This window comes from Nelumbo lutea, chromosome 1 (assembly GCF_056320005.1).
Source record: "Nelumbo lutea isolate HS-2025 chromosome 1, American lotus-T2T, whole genome shotgun sequence".
NCBI classification, from domain to species: domain Eukaryota; kingdom Viridiplantae; phylum Streptophyta; class Magnoliopsida; order Proteales; family Nelumbonaceae; genus Nelumbo; species Nelumbo lutea.
The window spans coordinates 127972291-127998945 of NC_142684.1; the positions used below are offsets into that span (position 1 = coordinate 127972291).

General features: G+C 40.1%; 1 protein-coding gene across 1 annotated transcript in view; it reads right to left on the reverse strand.

The window, feature by feature from the left end:
• The window catches only part of LOC148877462 (mitochondrial inner membrane protein OXA1-like), a 67370-nt gene extending 51834 nt beyond the window's left edge, over positions 1-15536 (reverse strand). The window contains exons 1-2 of the mRNA XM_088941674.1: positions 15321-15536; positions 15167-15233 (exon numbers count right to left, since the gene is read on the reverse strand). The gene's annotated coding sequence lies outside the window, so the exon portion shown is untranslated. The remainder of the gene's footprint in view (positions 1-15166; positions 15234-15320) is intronic.
• Between the last annotated feature and the right edge of the window lie 11119 nt (positions 15537-26655).

Genomic DNA, 26655 nt, shown 5'->3' on the forward strand with positions numbered 1-26655 from the left:
GATGTTCAACATATGGAACATAAAACTATGCATCCTTCCAAAAGTTCTTTAGTTCTTCCATTGCCTTCTGCATTGCATGATACAGTCAAAACATTGCTGGCTTACTATCAGACTTAGCGATACTTAACACTCAAACAAGTAGCCCTGTGATTTTAACAATCTTCTTAGAGTCATTCAAAGAATTAAGAACCATCATCATGCCTTAAGTTCATTTGAATTAAAACTGTTACCAAATCACCATGGCGCAAAAGAATGCTTTGCAAAGCAACAAAATTAGTTGTAGAACAAGTGGGCCCAGGCCAAATAATCGGAATCGGAATAGTCCATTCCCCCCACCTGTTTGGTTCATATGGGGATCGGAATCAGCTGGAATGGATTCACATTCCCAAGGGAGGGGGAGGGAGTGGTCATTCCCTCAAATGGGGGAATGCCATTCCACCAGGAAGGGGAATGGGATTCCAATTCCGCCCAACCAAACGGTTGGAATCTGAATGGTCCATTCTGATTCTGATTCCAGACATCTATTCCCATGAACCAAACGACCTCCATTGAGATCTCTTCCTCAATAATGGTGTGGTTGTAGACAAAGTCCAATTCTTTCATTCATGTCAAAGTCAAGTTTAAACAGTAAGCTGCATAAGGTGATCCATATATCAAAGCAAACTTAGGTATCAACATTCTTCTTCAACCACATAACGAACTGCATTTTTTGTTACCATTTGAATAACTAGAAATATTCCATTCACAACTTCGTTAAACAATTTAAGTAATTTCTTTTGATCAGCAACGCAGAAAAGATTCATTAATTTAAAAAGTCATGTACAACAAGAAGTTGTGTGAAGACAAGCAGTCCACAGTGTCCCACTAAGTACATCTTGCCACAAACAAATCCTAGTGGCAATCCCTTTATTTACAACACATCCCAAAGGGTAACCCAACAGAAACCTCCGCTAATTAAAGCATAGCCCAAAACATAGATTGTCTTTGAACTCCTTGTTTATCTAGTCCATCAGCCATACTATTAGCTGATCTTCTAATCCATCTTATTTGAATCACCATGTCTTTAGAAGCCTGCTTGAAGCGCCTGAGCTCATTCCTTAGTTGCCAACTTATTCCTTCCCTTGTCTTCAACCAGTTCACCACAGTTTTTGAGTCCCCTTCAACAATCAGCCTTTCAATCCCCATTTCTTTAGCTTTCTCAACTCCAAACACTACAACCTTCATTTCAGAAGTCACCACATCACCATGCTGAATAGGACCTGAGAACATGGCTACCAAATTTTCATTCTCATCCCTAATCAGGCCACCAATGCCCGTTGGCCCCAGATTTCCCAAACAGCTGCCATCGAACTTTAGTTTCTTCCACCGAGCATCTGGAGGGGACCAGGATTTTTTTTTTTTTGATAAATAACATCAATTCCATTAAAATAATGAATAGATACAAGAAGATCCCCTTAGAGGCGTGAGGAACAGCCTCTCCAAACAGAAAATACACAAACTACAACAGAGAAAACATGATGTTGAAATTAAAACAATAGTTACAATTGTGCCCAGAACAATGTTTCCCTATTTATCCCTTGTTTTTCCAAGACATCAGCAAAAGCATTAGCTGATCTCCCAACCCATTGTACTGTTATAGACATATTTCTTGTCAGCCATTTGAATTTCTTTAACTCATTTTTGTAGCCCCAAGTGACATCCTCCGGATTATTTAACCAGTCCACCACTGTCTTAGAGTCTACTTCAATCAGAAGCTGCTCCATGCCCACTTCTTTTGCAAGAAGTATTCCTTGTATTGCAGCTAGCAGTTCTGCCCGGAAAGAGTTCCCAACCCCTAAAGGGCCAAAGTAGGTTAAGACAACCTCTCCAGCCTCATTCCTCAGTACACCTCCCATCCCAGAGGGACCCGGGTTACCCTGACTACTCCCATCAAAATTCAGCTTCAAAGAACCAAGAGGAGGGGGGACCCAGCTAGTCACTGCCCTTCCCCTGTAGGAGGAACAGCTTGCTACCAACTTCCAATCCTTCCAACAATCAGTAAAAGTAAAATGGTTAAATAATTCTAGAGTCTTTAACCAATGTAAAGACCTGGACAAAATGCAGTCCTTTAAGTTTTGACTGCTTCTTCCTTTTTCTTGGAAGATTCTGGCATTCTTTTCTTCCCATACTGTCCATAACAATGCTGCTCGTAAGCATCTCCACATTTTCCTTCCTCTTTTATGGGGCCAAGAGAAGAAAGAAGAGTTAAAGATTGTGCTTACTTCTGTTGGCATATCCCAGCTAGACCCAAACAAAGATAGAAGCCAAGCTCAAAGCTCTGCAGTGACACTACAAGATAAAAATAGATGATTACAATCCTCACCATGAGATCTGCAAAGAATGCACCAGTTTGGTAAAATACAAAGGACGGGTCTTCTCTTTTGTAGGTTGTCCATCGTGTTTACTTTACCATGCCACACTTCCCAACACAAAGCCATAACCTTGGGGGGGTCCGGCCTACACCAAACTTATTTGAAAGGGAAACTCTGATGAGAGGGAGATTGGCAGAGGAACTTGAAAAAGGAACCACAAGAAAAAGACCCTTTGGGGTGAATGGCCCAAATCCTTTTATCAGGTTTTGAGGGATCCAACCAAACCTTATCAAGGAGACATAAAAGAGTAGACAAACACTCAATTTCCTCATCCCTTAATCCTCTACGAAAACCAAAATCCCAAGATAAAGTTGGTAAGGATAAATTTGACGGAAGGAATTTTGAGATCACCTCATTTTTATACAAGGAAACAAAGTACAATGAAGGAAGAACTTTGTGAATTTCTTTCCAAGGTGTGGCTAGGTTAGTCCTCCTTGATGCACCAGCATCCCAACCACTCCCTAAACATCCATGAATACTCTTCACTACTTTGTGTCAGAGTCTATCCCGCTCCAAAGGCCATCTCCACAACCACTTCCCTAACAGAGTTGAGTTCTTTTTAAGCACATTCCCGAGCCCTAATCCTCCCTCCTCTTTGCTTCTACCCACAACCCCCCACTTAATTAAATGGTCTTTTTTACCTTCTCCTGGTTCCCACAAAAAATCTCTCATCAATTTTTCCAACTTCTTTGCTTCCCTAGACAGTATCCTAAAGACAGAGAGATAATAGGTAGGTAGATTCATGAGGGTAGCTTTTATCAAAGTGATCCTCCCACCCAAAGAGATATAATTTTTCTTCCAAACAGCTAGTCTCTTTTCTAACTTCTCCAAGACTGGGGTCCAGAACCTACTCTCCCTAGGGTTTGCTCCCAACGGAAGCCCAAAGTAAGACAAAGGCCAGGAGAAAATGGAGCACTCAAGACAGCCTACAATCGCCTCAACCTCCTCAAAAACTAAATTTACTTCGGCTATGCAGCTTTTTCCTAGATTGATGTTCAAATTAGAGACTCCTTCAAAAACTGTAATCAATTCTTTCAAATTTTCCACCTCACCGAAACCTCCCTCACAGAAGATCATCAAGTCATCTGCAAACTGAAGGTGAGTGACTGGAATTCGGTTTGTGCCTACTTTCCAACCCCTTATCACATTTTCCCTATCAGCCCTACTGATACTTCAACTAAATACATCAGCTACCAAGGTAAAGAGGAAGGGTGAAAGTGGGTCCCCTTGTCTAATTCCCCTACTAGCTAGAAAAAAATCCCTCACCACCCTGTTTACTAGGAAGGAATAGTGACAAGAGCTAACACAACCAGTCATCCAACTACACCATCTTTCCCCAAACCCACACTTCCTCAAAACCTCTAGTAGGAACTGCCAGTCCACCAAATCATAAGCTTTCTCCACATCAAGCTTAGAAACAAAGCCTCTCTGCTTGGACCTCTTCATCTCTTACATACATTCATTGGCAATCAAAATCTGATCAATTATCTGATGCCCTTGGATGAAAGTCCCTTGAGCCTGACTAATAATGGAGGGGAGGATTTCTTTAATCCTTAAAGACAAGACCTTGGCCAGGATTTTATAAATACTAGTCACCAAACTAATTGGCCTAAAATCTTTAGGATGGAGAGCATTAGCTTTCTTTGGAACTAGGGCCAAGAATGTGGAATTAATGCCTCGACTGACTATATGCTTCTCTGCGAACTCATTAAAAACCTCACAAAGATCATCTTTTATCACCTCCCAACAATCCTGGTAAAAAGCCATTGTAAAACCATCTGGTCCTGGAGCTTTGGACCTGTCCATCAAAAACACCGCCTCCCTAATCTCATCTTCCTCAAAGTTTCTTTCCAACCACCTAACCTAACCTTCCTCCAACCTTGACCAATCAATCCCTTCGATTTCCCTCCTCTCTTCCAAGGGTCTTCTGTAAATCGATTTGAAATGTTCCACAAACTTCCTAGCAATATCATCCTGGTTAGTGAATTCCTCCCCCCTACCTCTAACTTAGACACAAAATTTTTTCTCCTCCCATTTGCTACATCATGAAAAAACTTAGTATTCCCATCACCTTCCTTAATCCATCTATGCCTCGATTTCTACCTCCAGCTTATTTCTTCCCTCAGTAGGACCTCTTCTAGGTCCTTCTTCAACTATCCCCTTAGAACTCTTTCCCCCTCCTCCATTCTAGATTGATCCTGTCTTTCATCCAACTCTTCTATCCTAGAGATTAGATTCACTTTTTGCTCCTCAAGTCTTCCAAAGTGTTCCTTATTCCAAACTTTTATTTTGGCTCTTTTCCTCTGTAGTTTCTTGTGAAATCTTACCCCTTTCCATTTTGTCCCCCTCAATTCCTCATTCCACCAAAATTTTACTTTATTCACAAAATCCGGGTGGGTTAGCCACATGTTTTCAAACCTAAACGGTCTAGGTCCACTGATAAAATCTTCTACACCTATTCTTATAGGACAATGATCCGAGGTCACCCTAAGCAAAGCTCTAGACACCAAGTTTCCCCAATAGTTCTCCCAGTCAACATTAAAGATAAATCTATCCAACTTCGACCACAAGGGCACTTCCTGTAAGTTAGACCAAGTAAATCGAGCTTGCACTAGTGCGATCTCCTTTAACTCACAATCAGCAATAAAGCTATTAAATTTTCTCATGCTAGTTATGATGGTTTGTTGGGAGTTATTAGTTTCTTCAGAAAATCTTATCACATTAAAATCCCCTCCCAAACACCATGGACCTTCCCATAAACCTTGAATTGCATACAATTCCTCCCACATGTCATTCCTTTCTCTATAATTAATGGGATCGTAGACATTAGTTAACACCCAAGTGAAGTCATCCTCTACATTCTTAAATTTGATGGAAACTGAGAATCTCCCTATTAACTCTTCCACTACCTCTACTACACCATCTTTCCAAAGTGTGACAATCCCCACTGAGGCTCCCCACGATGGGGCTAAAATCCATCCTACTCCTCTAGACCTCCACACACTCCTCACCCATCTTCTATCCAGCTCTGACAACTTTGTTTCTTGCAACATAACAATGCCAGGCCTTTCCCTTTTAAGTAAGTCCTTAATCACCCTCCTTTTCCTTGCACTCCCTAAACCCTAACTTCCAGCTAACTATCCTCATAGGCACAAACCAATAGAACACCCTCAACCTTAAACCACAACTCCATACTTCAATCCCTTTCTCCTATCTCCTCTACCATTAAACTCTAAGTTCCCTTCTATGTCACAAATTAATCTTTCCACCTCTGACCTTTTTTTCTTTTCTTTGTTCTTTTTTTCCTCCCTCCTCTTATTGAATGTTTCCACCTGTTCACTCCTTTCAGCCCTTGCATCAGCCTGATCCCCCTCACCAAAAACCTCCACTAATGAGGTCTGAAGTTCTCCTCTAACAGGGCCATCCCCTTCCTTTCAGATGTAAATCAGTCCTCTAATATCAAGATTAAACTTAGTGATTAGCAGAATAAAACAGATCTGAATAAATGTAAAGGAGAAGAAGATGGCGAATAGAAGAGGTAAGAGAGGAAGGAGTCGAATGACCCTCCTTTCTCCTCTAACCCTATTTTATTAAGATCTAAAAATTGATGATGACAAGAATGCCCTTAAGTGGGCGGCCAGCTTGGCAGTTACATAAAGAAAAATAAACAAGAATAAATAACAGGCCCATTAATTGTGGCCCATCAACATAAAATAAAAGATATTACAAGAGAGGCTGTTAGGGCCCATTCGGCCCAGTCTCTTTACACTCCCCTCAAGCTGAGCATAATGTCAATCATGCCCAGCTTGCTTACATAGTGTGTCAATTTCCCCCTTGGAACTCCCTTGGTCAAGATATCAGTCAATTGCTCTTCTGATGTAATGAATGGTAAACAAATTTCTCTTGAAGAGACTCTTTCCCTTATGAAATGCCTATCAACCTCAATGTGCTTAGTTCTATCATGTTGAACAGGATTATGTGCAATGTTAATAGCAGCTTGATTGTCACAATAGAGCATCATTGGTTTCTCATAGTCCACCCCCAATTCCTCTAGAAGAGATCGTAGCCATAGTAATTGTGACACACCATGAGCCATTGCCCTGTATTATGCTTTAGCTGAGGATCTAGCAACTACTGATTGTTTCTTACTCCTCCAAGACACAATATTCCAAGCAACCAGAGCACAATAACCAGAGGTGGACCTTTTGTCATCAATACATCCTGCCCAATCTGCATCAGTAAAGGCGTCCAGCTTCATGTGACCATGCTTAGCAAATAGAATTGTTCCCCATGATCTGAAAACGTCTTCTATCTTAAAATCAGCAAACAATTTTAGTGTTTTCACCCAATGTGCCACCCTTAGAGTTATCACTTCAATCGCATTTTCTTTACTCCTCTCTTTGTCATCAAATATCCCCATATTACTTTCTTCCCAAATTGTCCAAACAATTGCTTCCCTAGTGCATCTTCCCATGATTCCACCTCTCCTTTTAGAACACCTGAATAAATGAGAGCTTAAGAAGGATTCCAAATTGGTAGGAGTCAAGCTACAACCAAAGAGGAAAACCACTCCCAAATGAAGTTAGCGAAAGGACAGAAAATTAAAAGATGAAAAGCAGTCTCATTGTGCAGCTTACATAAAGAGCACCAATTTGGGAACAAGCACCAAGTTGGTCTTTTTCTTTGAAGCAGATCATAGGTATTGATGGAACCATGGAACACTTCCCAACAGAAAGCACTGACTAAGGAGGGATGGGGCGAGTCCAAACCTCCTCGACAGGGAAAGAAAGAGAGGAGTCAAAATCAATTAGAGAGTAAAAGAAGGATTTGCAAGAGAAAGACCCTGACTGATTGAGTGCCCAAACTCTAGAGTCTGAACCACTATCCCCCAAGACCATAGAGTTCAGCAAATCAACCAAAGCAGAGACACAAGACAATTCAGATTCTCTCAAATTTCTAACAAAACCCAGATTCCAATTCCGATTTGAAAGTGAGGAGGAAGAGATAATAATTTCACTAATGGGTTTTCCTTTGAAGTTGGAGAGAGCAAAAAGGGAAGGGAACACCTCGAACAAAGGGGAATCCCCAATCCAAATGTCCTCCCAAAATCTGATTTTCTGACCCAAAACCAATCATACCTGATGTGGAGTAGAAACAAATGAAGTGTTTCATGGATGGCCTTCCAAGGAGCAATCAAAGTAGCTCTATGCAAGCAGCCCCACCCAGCCATTGCTTGACGACCCATAGATACTTGAAATAACTTAATCCATATTTTCTCATTTTCTTTAGGGAAACTCCAAAGCCATTTACTTAACAAAGCCACATTTTTCATCTTCACATTTCCTATTTCTAAACCCCCTTCCTCTTTCAACTGTCTCACCTTTTCCCACCTAACCAAATGATATTTTTTCCCCTCCCCAGGCTCCCACAAGAAATCCCTCAAGATTTTCTCAATTCTTTTACTCACTACTTGTGGCATTCTAAAGACCGACATGTAATAGACTGGAAAATTAGCCAAAGTGGATTTTATCAATGATATTCTCCCTCGCAAAAGAAATATAATTCCTTTTCCAACTTGCCAACCTTTTTTCAAACCTTTTCACTACTAGATTCCAAGAGCTAACTGATCTAGGATTTCCACCTAGGGGCAGTCCCAGATAACACAAAGGCCACTCCCCTGTTTCACAACCCAACACATCAGCCAAAACTCTCAAAGCATCCTCTTCCAAATTGATACCAACAACTAGACTCTTTGACCAATTGATTTTCAAGTTGGAAATCCTTTCAAAAAAGGCTCACAACTACCTTTAGATTTTCTACACCATCACGGCTCTCTCCATCACAAAAAACCAAAATATCATCTGCAAATTACAAGTGTGAAACCAAAACTCTATTCCTCCCTATTGTCCAACCTTTAATCAAAAGCATCAAATTATCCCTAGAGATTAAACTACTTAAAACCTCAGCCACCAAAGTAAAGAGGAAGGGAGAGAGGGGATCTCCTTGTCTCAATCCTTTGATCCCTTCAATCAAATAAACTGCAGTACCATTCACTAGGACTGAAAATTGACTTGTTTGCAAACAACCTCTGATCCACTTGCACCACAAATCCACAAATCCAAACCTTCTCGTGATATCAATCAAGAAGTCCCAGTCAACAAGATCATAGGCCTTCTCCAAATCCAATTTAATTACTACCCCCTCCCTCTTTAGTCTTTTTTGAGCCTCAAAACATTCACTTGCAACTAGAATTTGATCAATGATTTGTCTATCTTGGATAAAGGCTCCTTGTTAATGGGAAATGATAGAAGAAAGAACCTTTTTAAGCCTTAGATACTAGTCACTAAGCTTATCGGTTTAAAATCTCCTAGTTGGGTGGCAGCTTGCTTCTTTAGGATCAAAGCCAAGAAGGTTGAATTCATCCCAGGGCTAATTGCTCCCCTCCTATGGAACCCCCTAAACACTTTCGTCAAATCAAATTTTATTATCTCCCAGCAATCTTGATAGAAAGCCAATGTGAAACCATCAAGCCCATGAGCCCTAGATCTACCCATAGTGAATATGGCTTCTTTAACTTCAACTTCCTCAAAGTTCCTTTCCAATGATTGTACTTGATTCTCATCCAAACACTCCCAATCCAATCCATCCAAAGTCCACCTCTTAGAAACTGGCCTACAAAAAATGATCTGCAAAGGCTTTATCAATTTCTTCTTGATTTGTGATCTCAGCCCCTTCCACTATTAAAGAGGAAATATAGCTCATCCTTTTCCTACCATTTGCTAAAGCACGGAAAAACTTTGTGTTGCCACCACCCTCCTTTAATCCATTTCTCTCTTGACTTTTGCTTCCAACTGATCTCCTCTCTCAACAAAAAATCCTCTAATTCCTTCTTAGAGACCATCTTCTTTCTCTTTCATACCCTTCTAAAACACCTTGCACTTCTTCCCTATCTAGCTCCTCAATTTGAGCAAACAAGCTACCCTATACTCTTTCAATCTCCCAAACTCCACTCTTTAATCTCCCCTTTCATTCTTTGTAATTTCCTCAAAAACTTTTGTCCTTTCCAAATAGGTTCTGGACTTTGGGAAACTCACCACTCCTTAACCTTTTTCTTAAAGTCCAAGTGGGTGAGCCACATGTTCTCAAACCTAAAAGGAATACCCCCCCCCTAGGCCTCTAAAACAAACAGATTGGCCAATGGTCCGATGTGATTCTGGGTAGAGACTTCCCCCTGAGACCAACCCAATGTTCTTCGCAGTCATGAGACAAAAGAAATCTATCCAGTCTGAAATAAATAGGATTAGCCTGGAGATCGTACCAAGTAAAACAAGACTGCCCTAGTGGGATATCTCTTAACTCAAAGGCCCCAATAAAATTGTCAAATTCCCTCATACTTGAAGTGACCCTCTATCTTCCTCCACTTGATTCACCCACAAATCTGATCACATTAAAAGTCACCTCCTAAGCACCAAGGGCCACCATTCTTCCCACATCACATTCCCTTCTCTATAAGAATTTGGTCCATACACATTGTTAAGGACCCAATCAAGTCCATCCTAATTGCTTTTCAGCTTTACTGAGACAAAAAAAACTTCCCACCAGCTCTTCCTGATGCACCCCAGGCTGGTGCAAAGCTCCACTGACATCTTTTTTCTCCCCAAAAACTCCTAATCCACTTCCCATCGCCCTCCTGAACCTTAGATTCTTGAATCATAATTATGTTTGCCTTTTCTTTCTTCAACAGTTCCATGATCATTCTTCTTTTCGTAGCACTTCCTAGACCCCTAACATTCCAGCTAATGATCTTCATTGACACTAACTTTAAAAACCTCGAAGCCCCCTTTCCCTAAAGACCTCCCTTTCTTCTCCCCTCTCTAGCACTAAATTTTTTGTCCCCTTCAAAATCATTAATTAGTTTTTCCACTTCATTCAATTTTTTCCTTATTTTTCCACCCCCAATTTAACTGTTTTAACAATTTTTAGACCTATTTCATTCATAACTTTGGTCTCTTGGGGGTTCCTGAAGTTTGATTGATGCACTTGGGGGTTCATAAAGTTGGTGAAGCTCAAGTTCGAGTGTTTCGAGCAAGCATCGGAGTGGTAGTTTCAGAATCGGGTGTTTTTGAGAGAGAAAGTTTCCTTTACAGATGTTTGGCGGGATGTTTCATAGGGGAGAAGCCAGAGCTAGCAGCGATTGAGAAATGGGTGATGCTAGCATGGAGGAGCCTTGAGAAACCGGTTACCAAAGCCTTGAAGGGAAACGGGTTTCTCTTCATCCTTCTGTCTAAGCTTGATGCCCTCTTAGTCTTGAAACAAGGTTGTCATATTTTTAACGGGAAGTGATTAAATCTACAAAGATGGGATCCGAGGTTAGGTGTGGCAAGGACCAAGAACAAGTAAAGGAGTTGGTGGGTTCAGGTCTTTGGTGTACCCATAAATGTGTGGTGTTTTGCTACTCTTAAAGAGATTGAGGACGCAATAGGGGGTTTCATCAAAGATGACTTTGACAACATTCGGTGGAAGACTTTGGATCATTTGCATCTTCTGGCGCAGGGGAGATCATTACAGGACTTCCCCAAGTTTGTAGATTTAGATGTGGGGGGTTTTGTGTTCAAGGTGAGAGTAGTGGTGGAAAAGGGTGGCTGAATGGTTGCCAATGAGTCCTAGATGTTCAAACTCTTTTATCAGCAACCTTTCTCTTTGCACAGCAGCATCTGGCAATGGTGGGGGAACCTTGAAGGGGTTAGTGGTGAACTGTAACTGAGAAGTAGGGAGAGATAACATCTGTATACTTCAAAATTTAAGAGCCCTCAACCAAAGAATCAGACTTTTATTCATCAAGTACCTTGGTGCGGAGTTCATGTTTGTCGTCGATGTAAAAGATGTCGTGGGGGTACTATTGGCAAGGGAAATCTCAAGGGGGAGTTTGATTAAGCTTCGACGGGACTAAGGCATTTGCCCAAGTTGCTTGAAACCGATGGATGACACTTTTTCCTTGTCACTGGTGCCGATGACCAAGGTAGGTGATTGTTGTGGCGCCTCCATCCTCATCAAATTCAAATTCATTTTTTGAACAGCCCGCTAACTAACCTGAGATGAGGGTAGGACCAAGTTTTGGGGTTTCAGGTCGAGATGAGGGTTAATCCTTGGTTTTGGATTTTAGCAACATTTTGGGCAACGTTGCTAGCTAGTGTGTTTTAATTGGGCCCATGGCCCACGCCAATAATTTGGTGCCCCTTTCATTGATTTGGGAGAGGTTGAAGCCAATGATTTAAAAGGCACGCCTAGGCGCACAGGTGAGTCACATTTTAGGGTATGTGCCTCACCTAGGTCCTAGGCACAGCCCTTTCAAAAGGCGCACGCCCAGTGCACCTTGCGCCTCAGCCCAGGTTGTGGCTTTTGAACGCTTTTTTGCATTTTTTGAACCTAGCAACTAGGTCAGGGACTCCGCTCCAATTTACTCGCTTCACTTGCTCACTGAAGCTCCGAGAACCCCCTATTTGTTAATATTGTTCATTCATTCATCCTAATAAAATATCTTCTTATAAAGCAATTATTTTTTTTGTTCTTTTTTAACACAACGTAGGGTAGCCCATCCCCCAACCCAGGTGTAGATGGGATTTGATCCCAAGTCTCCACTACAACCAACAGGAGACCTTACCAACCAGCTAGTTGGTACCTTGCTTAGAAAGCAACTAAAATTATAAAATCATTATTTTTTATATGAGAATTAAGAATTTAAGACCCGAACATGGACTTGTTTGGGCTTGCCTCGAGGGGCGTGGCACAAAGGCGGCTCATAGAATCAAGAATGTAATATGTTTTACATCACATTAGCTACTTGAAGTAATGCAATTGAGGGAAAAAAAGAGATTATGGGCTTTACATGCTTGAAAATGTTTTATATGTTTGGTTTTATTAATATTATGTTTAATATTTTTTGACATTTTTTTGAATTTTTTGGCATTTTTTTGAATTTCTTGACATTTTTATGTTGTTTTAGCATTTTTTTGTATTTTTGCGCTTGCTTCAAAAAGTTACGTGCCTCGCCTTGCACCTTGTGCCTTGGGCACAAATTGGCCCCTACACCTTTTTTGCACCTCGCACTTTTAAAACACTGGTTGAAGCTAGGTTTAGCCCCAGGAAAAAGTGGTACCCAACAAAAGTGGTACATGCCTCGCCTTGCGCCTCGAACACAAATTGGCCCCTACACCTTTTTGCACCTTAAACTTTCAAAACACTGGTTGAAGCTAGGTTTAGCCCCAAGAAAAAGTGATACCCAACAAAAGAATCTAATATTATATAGTCTCTACTGCTCAAAAATAGCACCTAAGCAAATGGGTTTTAAACTCTCTTGTTGTAAATATTCCTTCCTCAAGGATGTGTTGCTTTCACTCGAGAGACTTAAGGATAACTTCTCTCATTTTGCTGAGGGGAGTCAGCCAAAGAAGGACAAATCAACAAGTAATGTCCGTGAGGTTCAAAAGCCAAGCCCAAGTACTTGCGATGCTCAAGTTGTGAGTTCAGTTTTCTCGGATTGAGTGAGACTGGTTGCTTCTCCTGCGGCCCAAGATTCTTAGATTTCTGTATTTGATGGAGTTGGGACGGGTGACAAGTCTCGTGATCCCATTGATCAACGAGTGGAGTTGCGAATGAATATGAGAAAGTTTCATGGAGTGACTCTACCAAGGGGTTTAGACAACATGAGAGATTGATTACAAGCTAGAGAGTTAATGGACCAAACGGAATATCCAAATTCCCTAGAATTACAAGAGAAGAAGAAGGTGATTCTAGAGTCCACAAGGTGTGATGTTTCGAAATGGTCCTTTGATAGTCTAGATTGTCTTCCTAGTTGTCAAAAAGCAAAAAACTGGTGGATCTATATGATGATGTTGTAGTGAAGCCTCGAAGTTGAGGAGGAAGCAACACTTAAGGCAAAGGTCGTGGCGGCAGGGGAAGTGATATTTTGGTTTAAAGGTGTGCTCTTTTTGTGTAGTGCCATTTGTTACCACCCAGGCATGGGCGGTATCCTAGCTCAGACCTTTAGTGGCTCAGGTTCTAGTTTGTGTTTTTGTGATGTGGTTTGTGTTTAGTTTGGTCGGTATTTTTGTTGTGGTTTGGACTATTTTTTCCATCTTCTTTTCACATAAAAAAATGTCTTAACAAGACAAGAGGCACAAGATTCAAAAGAATTAATTCCTTTACAACAATAAACCAACACTTTTCTCCATCCAACCATCAGGCATGATAGTGTAGCAAAGTTCCTCACAATACCTTTTAATTGATAGGAAAAACTCTTCTGCTTGATGATGATTATAATACAAAATGTGGGTCCTAAGTTCATTGTAATTTCAAATCCTACATCTTCCTCCATATATAGCAATTCCAGCAGCTCGCTCTTGTATATACCATAAATTGTAAATGAACAGCATTAAAGGCAATACAACCATAAGAAAAAAAAAAAAAAAAAAGAACCTATGGGAACTTTGCCTTAGATACCTCCTTTAGTTTAAATGCCAATGTTTGCTTGACTTGGAGTAAGATCTTCAACCTGGGGATGTTAGGAGTTTCTATTTGTGGCTGAGTTGTAATACCTAATTTTTAGTTCAATTTTCAGTTTTTGGGCTCAAGGGTGTGGCTGCATGTCGTGCCCCAAAGGGGAGCTTCTAAATGCTTTAATCTCTTGTCAATAAAATCTATTCATTTTTATCAAAAAAAAAAAGATCTTCAACCAGACCAACCTCAAATTGTGCCAATGAAGACCCATAAAGATTCTCTTTCAAAAACTTCTTGAGCATTCTGTTAAAGGCACCTTTTTACATGCATCAAATTCTTATTCTTCCTCCAAGTTGTTGCTCCATCTGATGGAGATCCCCTTCTTTTACAATCTTTCCACAATAAAAACATGTCAATATCTTCTTCCCTATTTCACTGTCATTTCGTTCATTAACATGGACACATCCTGGATTCTACTTTCTCTGCGAAATGTAGCTTCATCCAATGGATAGTACCAACTTATTTACAAACTTTCCACAATAAAGACATAGTCAATATCTTCTTCCTAGGGTCAGATCAATTCCTTCATTAACATGTAGATGTGCTGGGTTTTTCTTTCCTTGGGTTACTTGGTGAGCCCTCTTCTGACTGCAAATCTGATGACAAGATAATTTCTCCACCCGGACCACCCCTAAATCTCAATCCCCCACTATACAAGTTCCAAAATCAGCAAGCCCACTTCAATAATTCAAGAGAATATCAATATGTCAAGAATATTATATACACTTAAGTTGATGAAAAATAAGTAAAAGATGGAGCACACACATTGAAGTCCATCAAATGAAAACAACATGTAGTACAGCAGCCACTTTGTATAAAATTAGTCCAAAGGTTACGTTCGTATCCAGTCCACTCCTCCCAAGATCCCAGATAGTTGGGACCAACATTAGGTAATGATTTTTTTATTTTGATTTGTCAAAAATCAAAACCCTATACAGTATCTAATAAACCAGAGAATAAAAAAAAAAAAAAAGGAATACTCAAACTCCAAAAAAGAAATAACTTACACAAAAATGAAAATGAAAATAGCGATTGAATGCTTATTTCTTTAGTCAATCAAACGAAATCCGTTATAATCTCTTAAGACATAAAGACAGATGGAATTGTGTGTGTGTGTGTGTGTGTGAGAGAGAGAGAGAGAGAGCGTGTGTTTCTGTAGAAAGAGAAAGATAGAAACTAAAGCAAAAACTGCCGCTTACCGAGATGGTTGCGATAGAAGTAGCGAGTTCCTTGAGAAATAATTTAGTCACTATAATCTATGAAATCCTGATATAGAATGAAACATGAAACTATAAATATGAAATAAAAATTAAATTTCAAGAGAACAACGGAGGAAAAAAAACTCTCCCTAACCTCATATGGTTTGAAGAAACATCGGCGAGTATTTTGCCGGAAACAACCAACCACAGGTCACAATTACATGCAATTTCAGTTAGAATTGGATGTTTCTCCAAAGAGGAGTCAACATTTCCAGAATTCAGGATTTGGACGCCAGAGAGGAACGACCAGAGAGCTGAGGGTCCTCCAACTCTACTTTCTCGGTTCACTTCTCTAATAGTCTTATTCTTCTTCTTCTTCTTCGGTCTTGGTTTTTGGTTCGTGCCGTGTCCCTAATTAAAAGCCGGAATGTCTATTAGGTTACGGTCCGATCGTCCGGTCCGTTCCTTGTATAATTATAAAGCAAATAAGATATTATTTATCAATATTCATGGGTGAGTTTTGATGTATCAGAACTGTTTCCATATCATATCTTTTCTATATCATAGATTTTCCGAGTAAACTTATGATGTCGAAACGGTATCGTACCGAAACGGTGTTTCAAGTAACAACCCACCCACCTCAGCATAATAACTTTCTTATAGTTTGGGTGTTTGGTGTGGCATTTAAAGAAACATTCGTATGAATGTTACAGTGTGATGTATGCTCTTGATATTTGAGTGCCATGAGTCAATCTAACAGTCCAAACCAAAGTGGCAACTGAATTGAGTTGAATCCGATTCAAGCCTTTGACAAAGATGACAGTCGTGTCCTTATCCAAAGCTGCACCATACATACACTAGAGTCTCATGAATTAATTGACGGATCCATCTGTATAAACCACTCACGATCAATTGTTTGGTGTCCGTCTCCACCGGCGGATTTCTCAGTTGTGGTCAATGTTGGAGAAAATGGGGTCACTGTAATTTTAGAGGAGAAACTCTGAGGTGCATTTAAAGATATTGTCTTTAGAACGTTATTTTCCCCCACTCAGTTTTACTAAATTTGCTGTTGGGTTACAGGCAAATTTGTTCCCAGGATACAACAGAACCTTGGACGATAATCTACAACCAGCAAAGTTGAAGAGTCTCCAAAAAATCTTTTGTGAGACTGTAGCAGACCGAACTGAGAGAGAGAGAGAGTGAGTGAATTTCGAAGTTGTGTGTTTTGGAGTCTGATTAATGTTCCTTAAATAATTTGTGAAGAGGTATGAAGAAAAGGCAAGTACTGGTTTAGAAAAGGCACCTTGAACAGTCACAATTTCAAACATTGTGACTGTTTAAAAAGTAGTTAACAGTTTTGACTGTTAACTTTGAATTGTGCCTCTTGATCACACCCGATCGAATCATGACCATTGATCTCATCAACGGTGATCAACGGTCAGCAACGCACCAAAACCAAAGCCGCCCATCGCGAGCCACGCGGGTGCGCGCAAAGTGCGCCTCATTGCGCCGCACAAATGCGCACGCGGTATCAAATCCCCATACTCTCCTCTACTAATTCTAAAGAGTGTAAATCAACGATTATTGAAAATACTGAAAACAAAACTTATAATTTTCCAATGTGGGACATTCAAAACTGGGTTTTGTAAGAGAAAAACTGATTTTTCAATCAAGTGTGCAGGTGCAATTTCTTATGTAATTGACCAATCAAACCCATTGGATTTAATCTCTTATGAGATTAAAATCCAACAATCAATTTGCGGAGGAAAGGACAGCATGAACGCATCAATGGAATAGGAGTTCAGAGATTTGACTTCTTGATTGTATGACTTTTATTCAATTTGTTCATGATTTTATGATAGACGCAAATCACACAATCCAATTCACCATCCTGATGCAGGCGCAACAGATAGGAAAGACTACTGCTAGCACTGGTACTCCTGAGTTAGAGACAAATAGCAAAATATGGTATGGAAATAAGACTCGATCCTCAAATCTAAAGAAAGGCAATTCCAAGGTTAAATCTTTGAACTGAATTGTTTTGAAGGTCTATTCGTTTGTTCTGAAGTATAATATTTGAAAGTGTAATAATTACATTAAGAGGTATATTGGTGTTGGTGAACTTTTTTTTTCCTCTAAATTCTGAAAAAGAAAACAATGTTGTTCTGAATTCTAAATTCTAAACTTTTCTTTCTACTAATGTAGCAGCGTTTATTGAAACAATGTCCACATAACCAAACACCAAAAACATCAATGGGTAAATTACACAAACCCCCCGCACTATGGGGTTTATGACAAAGACCCCAACACTTTTTTCTAGACAATTTTACTCACTTTTTTTCTCCACGAAGCATTTAGAGATGGCACCCTTATGTATAGATCTTGGCCATTGTCCATGATGTATTCCTGAAGATCGATCAAGTCACTGGTCTGAAACACACAACCACTTCCCCTTCGGTATTCTCATAAGCTATAAAAGAATAATTTTTAAGGCATTTGGATTTGCATTCCTCGAGATTCATGCTTTGGTCTACAAATGCTCAAGAACTATCAGACAGCTTCACCCCATCAATTTTAAGAACTCATCATCTTTTTGACACACGAACTCGCTTTGGGCTTGAATCCTTTCACACACTCAGAGTCAGAGGAGATTAGAGATTGATCGGAGGTTGAAGGTACAATTAACACGTTCCAGAATAGATGGAGGGGAGCTCACATGGCAATAGAACATGTCATTCTTCTTTGTAAATTTCAGAATTTACAAAGTCCAGACTTTAACGACAATATGGATCCAAAGACTTATCAATCTTGTTTTAACTGCCCCCACACAGCTAGTAAGATTGTTCTAAAATGCAAAAATTTACTATGCCACATCTAAACAAAGTCATGGCAACGATTTGCTACATTCATTCAATGTCATAACCAAGTGTTGGTCTTGGTAGCTTAACCTTGACCCATCGGGGACGACTTGGCTAGATTTACATTTCATCTTCAGATCCTTCTGAACTATTTATTTAGTTGTTCGATTTAGGCTTTGAAAAGTTTGGGTCAAACACCTTTGTTACCTAGAGGTTCCCAAAGTTCATCAAATTTATGCTCTTCAAAGTTTGGGTTGAACACCTTCGTTACTTAGAGTTTGGGTTGAATATAGTCTTAAGACTCTTATTTGGATTTTTGAATATAATAAGAGTGTGATGCAGCATGACGCGTTCGACCGGGCTGACTATGCAAGCACCTGGACGATTGGATCGGCTTCAATCTTGAAGCCTTACGAAAACTAGGCGTAGCCTTAGTAGAGAGAGAGAAAATATGGCGAAGAAAATTCTTGTGTCTATTGAGCTTAGAAACTGAAGTATTTATAATACATGTTGGTAGTCTTGTAGAATAATTAGGAAAATAGAACAATTAAAACAACCAGGACTTGGACTTGACGTCCACCGTTCGATAGCCACTTTCATCCAACGCAGGTTGGATATGTGATCTTATTTGCCATTATCCGCTACATGCATCTCTAGACGTCCTTATCTGATGTGTGTTCCTTCCTAACTGTCGCTGGCTGGTTTGGCTGGTTCGGTGGGTTGTGAGCCGGCCCTCCATCATTCTCCCCCACTTGGAAAGAACTCGACCCCGAGTCATGATCGGGATATGCAAGTGTCGCTTCCGGTAAATAATGATGAAGATCAGCAACATTAAATGTTTTGGAGATACCCATGTGATCTGGTAAGTCCATGACATAAGCATTGTCGTTGATTTTCTTAATGATCTTGTATGGACCGCACTTCCGAGGTTGTAGCTTGTTATACTTTCTCACGGGTATGCGTTCTTTCCTTAAGAACACCATGACTTCATCACTGATGTCAAACACTTGGTGTCAACGATGCTTATCAGCTACAACCTTGTACTTTGCATTGGCTCTCTCCAGTTTCTGTTAGACTTCTTACTGTACGGACTGGATCTGTTCTGCCAATTGCTTGGCATAAGTGCTGAGGTCGGGTACTCTGGGTAGCTTCACTAAGTTCAACGCATGGTTAGGTACCTTCATATAAACAATGGAAAATGGGGATCTACCTGTAGAGTTATGAATTGCATTGTTGTAAGCGAGCTCTGCTTGTGCTATGGAAAAATCCCACTACTTCAGTCTCTCCCTACAGATATTGCGGATCAAGTTACCTAAGGTCCAATTTACCACCTTTGTCTGTCCATCTGTTTGTGGATGGGCTATACTACTGAAATTCAGTGGTGAGTCGAATAATCTCCACAAGGTCATCCAGAAGTAACTTAAGAATCTCGTATCTCGGTCTGATGTGATGGTCTTAGGTACCCCATGTAAACAGACAATTTCTCTAAAAAATAGCTTGGTTGTTGTTGTTGCATCCGCGGTCTTATTGCATGGGAGGAAGTGAGTCATCTTAGAGAATCTGTCAACCACTACAAAGACGGAGTCCATATTTCTTGGAGTCTTTGGCAAACCTAGCAAAAAATCCATGGACAGGTCTTCCCAAATTGCAGTAGGAACATGTAGAAGCATGTAAAGGCCTATATTATGGGTTTGTCCCTTAGCCGTTTGGCACATATAGCACCTACTTATGATAGTGATCACATCTCTCCTCAGTCTAGGCCAGTAGTAACGTCCCTTGACTGATTCAATCGTTTTGTCTCTCTCGAGGTGTCCTGCTAATCCACCCCCATGCAGATCCCTGATGATCATCTCGCGGAGGGAGGTGCAAGGGATGCATAATTGTTCTCCTTTCATAAGGAACCCATCATGAATGTAGAAATCACTTGTTGGCTGTCGATTTATGCACTTTTCCCACACCTGTTTGAAGTTCTCATCCTGGGCGTATAAATCTTTCAAGCATTCAAAACCCACTATTTCAATGCTGAGAGTTTTGATGAGGGCTACATGCCTACTTAGAGCATCGGCTACTGTGTTTTGCTGTCCAACCTTATACACAATCTTGTATGGGAATTTATCAATAAAAGCAGACCATCTTGCATGCAAGTCACTCCTCAACTGCTTTTGCTTACTGAGATACTTAAGAGCTTGGTGATCGGTGTAGAGAATAAATTCTTTAGCAATTAAGTAATGTTCCCAGGTTTTCAGTGCTCTAACAACAGCATAGATTTCTTTATCATAAGTGGACCACTTCTTCTTGGCTTCGCATAACTTTTCACTAAAAAAAGCAACTGGTCTCTTCTCTTGGGACAATACAACCCTTATGCCAACTCCATTGGCATCACACTCAACCTCAAATAGCTTGTCAAAACTTGGTAATGCAAGGACAGGAGCGGTGCATAATTTTTCTTTTATGAGAGCAACACTATGTTCTTGTTCTTCTCCCCATTGAAACTTTCCCTTTTTCAAACACTCAGTGATGGGAGCTACAATACTACTAAAGTGTTTGATAAATCGCCTGTAGAAAGTTGCTAACCCATGGAAACGTCTTACATCCGTGACGTTTGATGGGGTCGACCACTCCCTAATGGCTTTCACTTTTCCCTCATCCACCTTAATTCCACCATTACTTATAATGAACCCTAGGAACAATAAATTATCGCTCATGAAAGTGCACTTCTTTAAATTAGTATATAATTTGTTTTCCCTTAATGCATTCAAGACCTCTCTGATATGTCCTAGGTGCTCAGTGATAGATTTGCTGTAAATCAAGATGCCATCAAAATATACCACAACAAACTTACCAATAAAAGGGCGCAGTACCTGATTCATTAGCCTCATGAAGGTGTTGGGTGCATTAGTTAGTCCAAAGGGCATGACTAACCATTCAAACAATCCATCTCTATTCTTGAAAGCTATTTTCCACTCGTCTCCGGGATGGATCTTGATCTGATGGTAACCACTCCTGAGATCGATTTTGGAAAAGACTACAGCTCCATCAAGTTGATCAAGCATGTCATCCAACCTGGGAATGGGAAACTTGTAGCCAATAGTGATCTTGTTAATGGCCCTACTGTCAACACACATTCTCCAACTCTCATCTTTCTTAGGTGTTAATAATGCTGGTACTGCACAAGGGCTCATGCTAACTTGAATATGCCCATTTCTTAGTAATTCTTCTATCTTTTCCTGTAAAATCTCATTTTCTTTAGAACTCATCCTGTAGTGTGGGAGATTAGGTAGACTAGCACCAGGAACAAAATCAATATGATGCTAGATATCTTGCATGGGAGGAAACTCATTAGATAACTCACCAGGAACTACGTCATGGAACTCATCGAGTAGCTCCTGCGCTTCCACTGGAATTTTGTTTTCCTCTAGTGACTCATTCATGCTTTCTTCCTTCACCACCAACAAATGGACTTTGCGGGTATCCTTGCATTCCTTTACAAATTCAACATGGTGATGTGTAATGGTAAGGAAATTTCTCTCCTCTGCCTTTGACGCCTTTGGTGGATTCTTTTCTGCCATGGGTAATAAGGTGTAGCGTACACCCTCTTTTCTGAGTTGGTAGGTATTCTTCCTACCCACGTGTTTTGCATCTGCATCAAACTGCCAAGGCCTACCCAGCAAAATATGGCAAGCATCCATATCCACAATATCACAGTATACCTCATCAGTGTACTTACCAATGGAGAATGGGACCTTGCAGCGTTCCTCCACTCGTACGCCACCGATTTCCTTGATCCACCCAATTGTATATGGGTTCGGGTGCTTCTCAGGAAGTAGTTGTAATTTCTGTACCACATCCCTGCAAATAATATTTTCCTGACTGCCACTATCAATAATTAAATAAAATAATTTACCATGTACAGTGCATCTAGTGTGAAACAGTCGGTGTCATTGAGTGGTATCTTTGCTTCTTTGGGACAACATCAGTTTCCTCACAATACATGTGTATTCTTCATGCTCATAGGGACCTTCTTCATCCTCTCCATCAGGTCCACAATATACTTCATCATCAACATCTTCTGCATCCTCCCTCTCTATCATGTTAACTGCCTTTCTTCTAGGACAGTCACTAGACCTATGCCCAACTTCATTGCATTTGAAGCACTTAAAAGGAGCAGGTTTTGCATAGGGATTACTGAGTTTAGGAGGGTTGGAAGGGTTACCTCGAGTGTTTCCTCCCGTGGCGGCTTTACTAGCGTTAGCTGTATTCGGCGGGTGGGAGGGTTGTACTCCTGGGGCTGGTTTGCTCTTGTCAACTACTGCCACTCTGTTGTCACTCCCATTGTACCATCGATAGTTTTCACCTCAGGTCCTCTCTTGGAAAATTAACTCAGCTTTCAAAGCTAAGTTCCTTGCTTCCTACACACTGAGAACCATCTGGACGCCAATCTTGTCTCTGATAGCCGGTCTCAAACTGCTCAGATAACGGGCTGCATGTTGGTTATCACTTTAGATAGTTGATTCCGTTCAGCCAATCTCAGGAATTCAGATGTGTATTCATTCACGCTTCTTGTACCCTGTGCACACCATTGATATGATTCAAACATATATTGCTCATAATCAGGGGGTAAAAATCTACCTCTTATTAGCTGTTTCATGCGCCTCCATGTTCGAACTAGATCTCTTCCTTCTCTAATCCGGGTCTCCCTCATTCATTCCCACCAAACAGATGCTCCTCCCTTCAGTTGGAAAGCTACTAATTTCACCATTCTTTCTTCCGGGATCTCCATGTACTCGAAGAAGCGGTCGACCTCTGAGATCCAATCTAGAAGGCCCTCTATATCCAGATCCCCACTAAAAGTAGGAATGTCTACCTTGAGTTTAAACTCATCAGTATTCCGACGGGGGTTAAAGTTGCCGGGGTTACGTCAATTCCTACCGTTTCTGCCATCGCTAGGAATAACTGGGGCAACGCCGGGTTCTAACTCGTCATCACTATCATCATCAAGAGCAGGATGCCGGAGTACAGGATTGACGAGGGGTCTACCGTGGTCGTCTCCTTCGATTGGGTACGGGTTCTCCCGGTTCCTTGGAACATCCTCCCACAACAAAGTCCACAGTTGTCCAGCGATCTCTGCCAACTGCTGCTCAACGTTATGCATGGCTATGCGCTGCTCTTCGATTGCTCTCCAAACAGCTTGTAACCCTTGATCTCCGTCACGGGGTGGGTTGCGACTGCTACCGTCTTGGTTGGCCATTTGACTGGGCGAACTCCCGCTCTGATACCACCTGACGCAACGTGACGCATTCGACCGGGTTGACTATGCAAGCACCCAGACGATCAGATCAGCTTCGATCTTGAAGCCTTACGAAAACTAGGCGTATTCTTAGTTGAGAGAGAGAAAATATGGCGAAGAAAATTCTTGTGTGTCTATTGAACTTAGAAACTGAAGTATTTATAATACATGTTGGTAGTCTTGTAGAATAATTAGAAAAATAGAACAACTAAAACAACTAGGACTTGGACTTGACGTCCACTATCCGATAGCCACTATCATTCAATGCAGGTTGGGTACGTGATCTTATCAGCCATTATCCGCTGCATGCATCTCTAAACGTCCTTATTTGATGCGTATTCCTCCCTAGCTGTCGCCGGCTGGTTCGGCTGGTTCGGTGGGTCGTGAGCTGGCCCTCCTTCAGAGTGGAAAGCCGATGCTCTGTTTTTTTTCTCTCTCTCGATCCATCCCATTCACACTTCCATTCACTATTAACTACTTTTCTCCCATTAACAACAATCGGATCCTTAGGAGTGTCATTCCACAATAGATGGGAAGATGCAATACTTGTTAGATGAGGATGGTCGTTGATACCTTGAAGGATTCGGGGGGATCGCTACCATATACCATGTAGCACTCTACTGTCTTGTATCTAAACAACACAATAGACTTTTCCAAGGATCTTGCATCAAAATTATCATATCTAAAGGTATTTTGTTCGATTATGGCATATCGTGAGTATCTTTTAGTGTTGAGTAATTTTGGAATGTGGGGGGAATTTGCAGGTTGTTTTTTTTCATGAATAGTGGGACTGAAGCAAACGATGGGGTGGTTTCTTCACGGTTATCTTCACCGATGGCCAACACCAGCGAGTAGTTTAAGAATTATTGGATTGAATTGATAATTTGAAAGAAAAATGTTATATTTTTAAGAGAAAAGGGTTTTTTAAGAGAAAGGGCAATGAAAAGAAAATAAAAAAGTATTGATGGATATTTTACTAATTTAATGCATTTGGTTATCTAACTTAACAACTAAGGGGTCTTTGTCTAACGGCCAAAATATAAAGGGATCTTTGTTGAAAAAAAAAGCGTAAGGGGTCTTTGTCACAGACCCCATAGTAAGGGGTCCGTGAAATTCACTCAAAATCAAAACCGAAGTGAAGCATGTTTTATGTTTTTCATTTTTGAAATCAGAATTCAGAATCTATCCCGTTAAGATTGGTTCTAGACTTCTAGTTAGCTCTAGTTTCAAGTTTTATTCTTGCTTTACTAAAAGACTGAAACATGTTATTTAAAAAAATATATAAATATATTTAAGTTCCCTTTTCTAATGTTGAGAATTATAAATGTGATGTAATTACATAATCACAAATTGTATCAATGATAAAGTTATTAATAATTATTGATTAGAAATCATAATTAAAAAATGTTTAAACTTGATTCTTGATAATAATAAGGGAAAATTGCAAATTAATACATTTTTTTATATGAAATATATGTGCTACACAAGATGGGGAAAGCACGACCCCACAAGTCACTTAAACAAATAAAATAAGATCCCTAGGAAGATTACAAGAATTAAAAGAAATAACAGTGTGTCAATCCGCCACTTGGTTTGCCTCTCTGAACACATGCATGTAGAATACACCTCCCCCTCTATCGTCTCCTTCAACTACAAACATCTCGAGATGATGTTCCTAAGATTCCAAGGGAGAGATATCTGTCCTTTTAAACAGTTAATAAAGATCTTCGAGTCACCCTCATAATTGGCTGACTATTAATTAATACATTATACTTTGGGTTTAATCTCACCTTAATCCCCCGAATTTCAAAACACTTTGAATCCAGTGTGTTTGGATTCAAAAGGATTTTCTCTTCGAATCCAATTACATTTTGACAAGTCACCAGTTGCTGAATTGGAATAAACCTGCAACCAGCTAAAACAACTACTTTCTAAAAGCTTTTTGGTTTGTTAAAAAAATAAAAATAAAGGTAAAGCTTTCAGCCTTGGATTTGAAAACCTTTTCGGCTTCCGTCTCAACCCACTTTCTAGAAATCATCATCAAGCATTTATTAGATTAGACAAATAATCTAGTGACTGGTTTTCTGAGGGAATTAAACATTGAAGTGCTAACGATGGAGAACACTGAACGTTCTTTACAAACAACGTCAGATTCTGCAATATGGGTTCTATTCCTGTGCAGGTGCCGACAAAGTTACACAAAGATTGAGAGTAGTTTAACTTTTATTTTCATGATTTGTTTTCTCTCTCTCTTTTTTTTTTTTTTACTTGTTAAAATTCAAACTGAAAATACATTAATCATTAAAAGGGGATTGTCCATTACATAATCAGAGATATTAACCAAGGGGGAAGCTGTTAGACTCATTAAAAAGGAAAATGTCCACTTTAGTTCCACCTCATGAGCTGCATTGTTTCTAGGAAGGAAGGAAAGTCCAGAGTCTTTGAAATGGCTGGCTTCCGTTAAACACTTCATGAGAGGGATGAATAGTTTCTGCTCCATGAGGAAAATGGTTTCAGTGGCAAGTTTGGCTTCAGATTTCACCCACAATTTCTGGATACCCAAGTTTTGGTCACTCACTGTATTACCAACTTCCAGTTATGGTTAGCAAAGACACAAGTCATGGCAAAGAGCTCTAGAATATTACTGTAGCATAAATTGCAGTTGGCCTTAAGTCACTTGGAAGGAGGAAAAAGCCAACTTCGATTACTCTCATTATGATCACTTTGGAGTCCAGGATGGTGTGTTGCACTGTTGCTCTGAAGTATCAATGCTGAGGTTGCTTCAGTTACCCTTGTAAATAAATAAAAAAAAAAAAAAAAAAAAAAAAAATATATATATATATATATATATATAATAGAAAAATGGTTTTCATTCGATTGTAGGTTTACTCCAACTCAGCAACTACATGTCGAAATGTTATTGGACTCAGAAGAGAAAATCCCTTTGAGTCCAAACGCAGTAGATGGAGAGTGACTTCAAAACATGCCAATCTAGTACTAGAATTTCCAAAATGTGCCAAATTAGTCTAAAATTGTCAACTGCCATTAAGTGGCATGTGAAAGGATGTAAATGTCCTTTGAATGTTATCTAATTTTCTTTATGAATCAAATGCATTAAAACTATCATTTAGGGGGTGATCCGAATCTTATTCGATTTCTGATCAAATCATAGGATCTGATCTGAAGATCCGACCAGGAATGATCTGAATTTGACCAAATAAGATCGGATTGGATCATGATCTATTTGCACCCCTATCCCACGGCAAAGATGTTTGTACAGTTGTTAGTACTGAATATCCTTGACAATATAATATATGCTCATAGTCTCATATGGTTAAACTCTG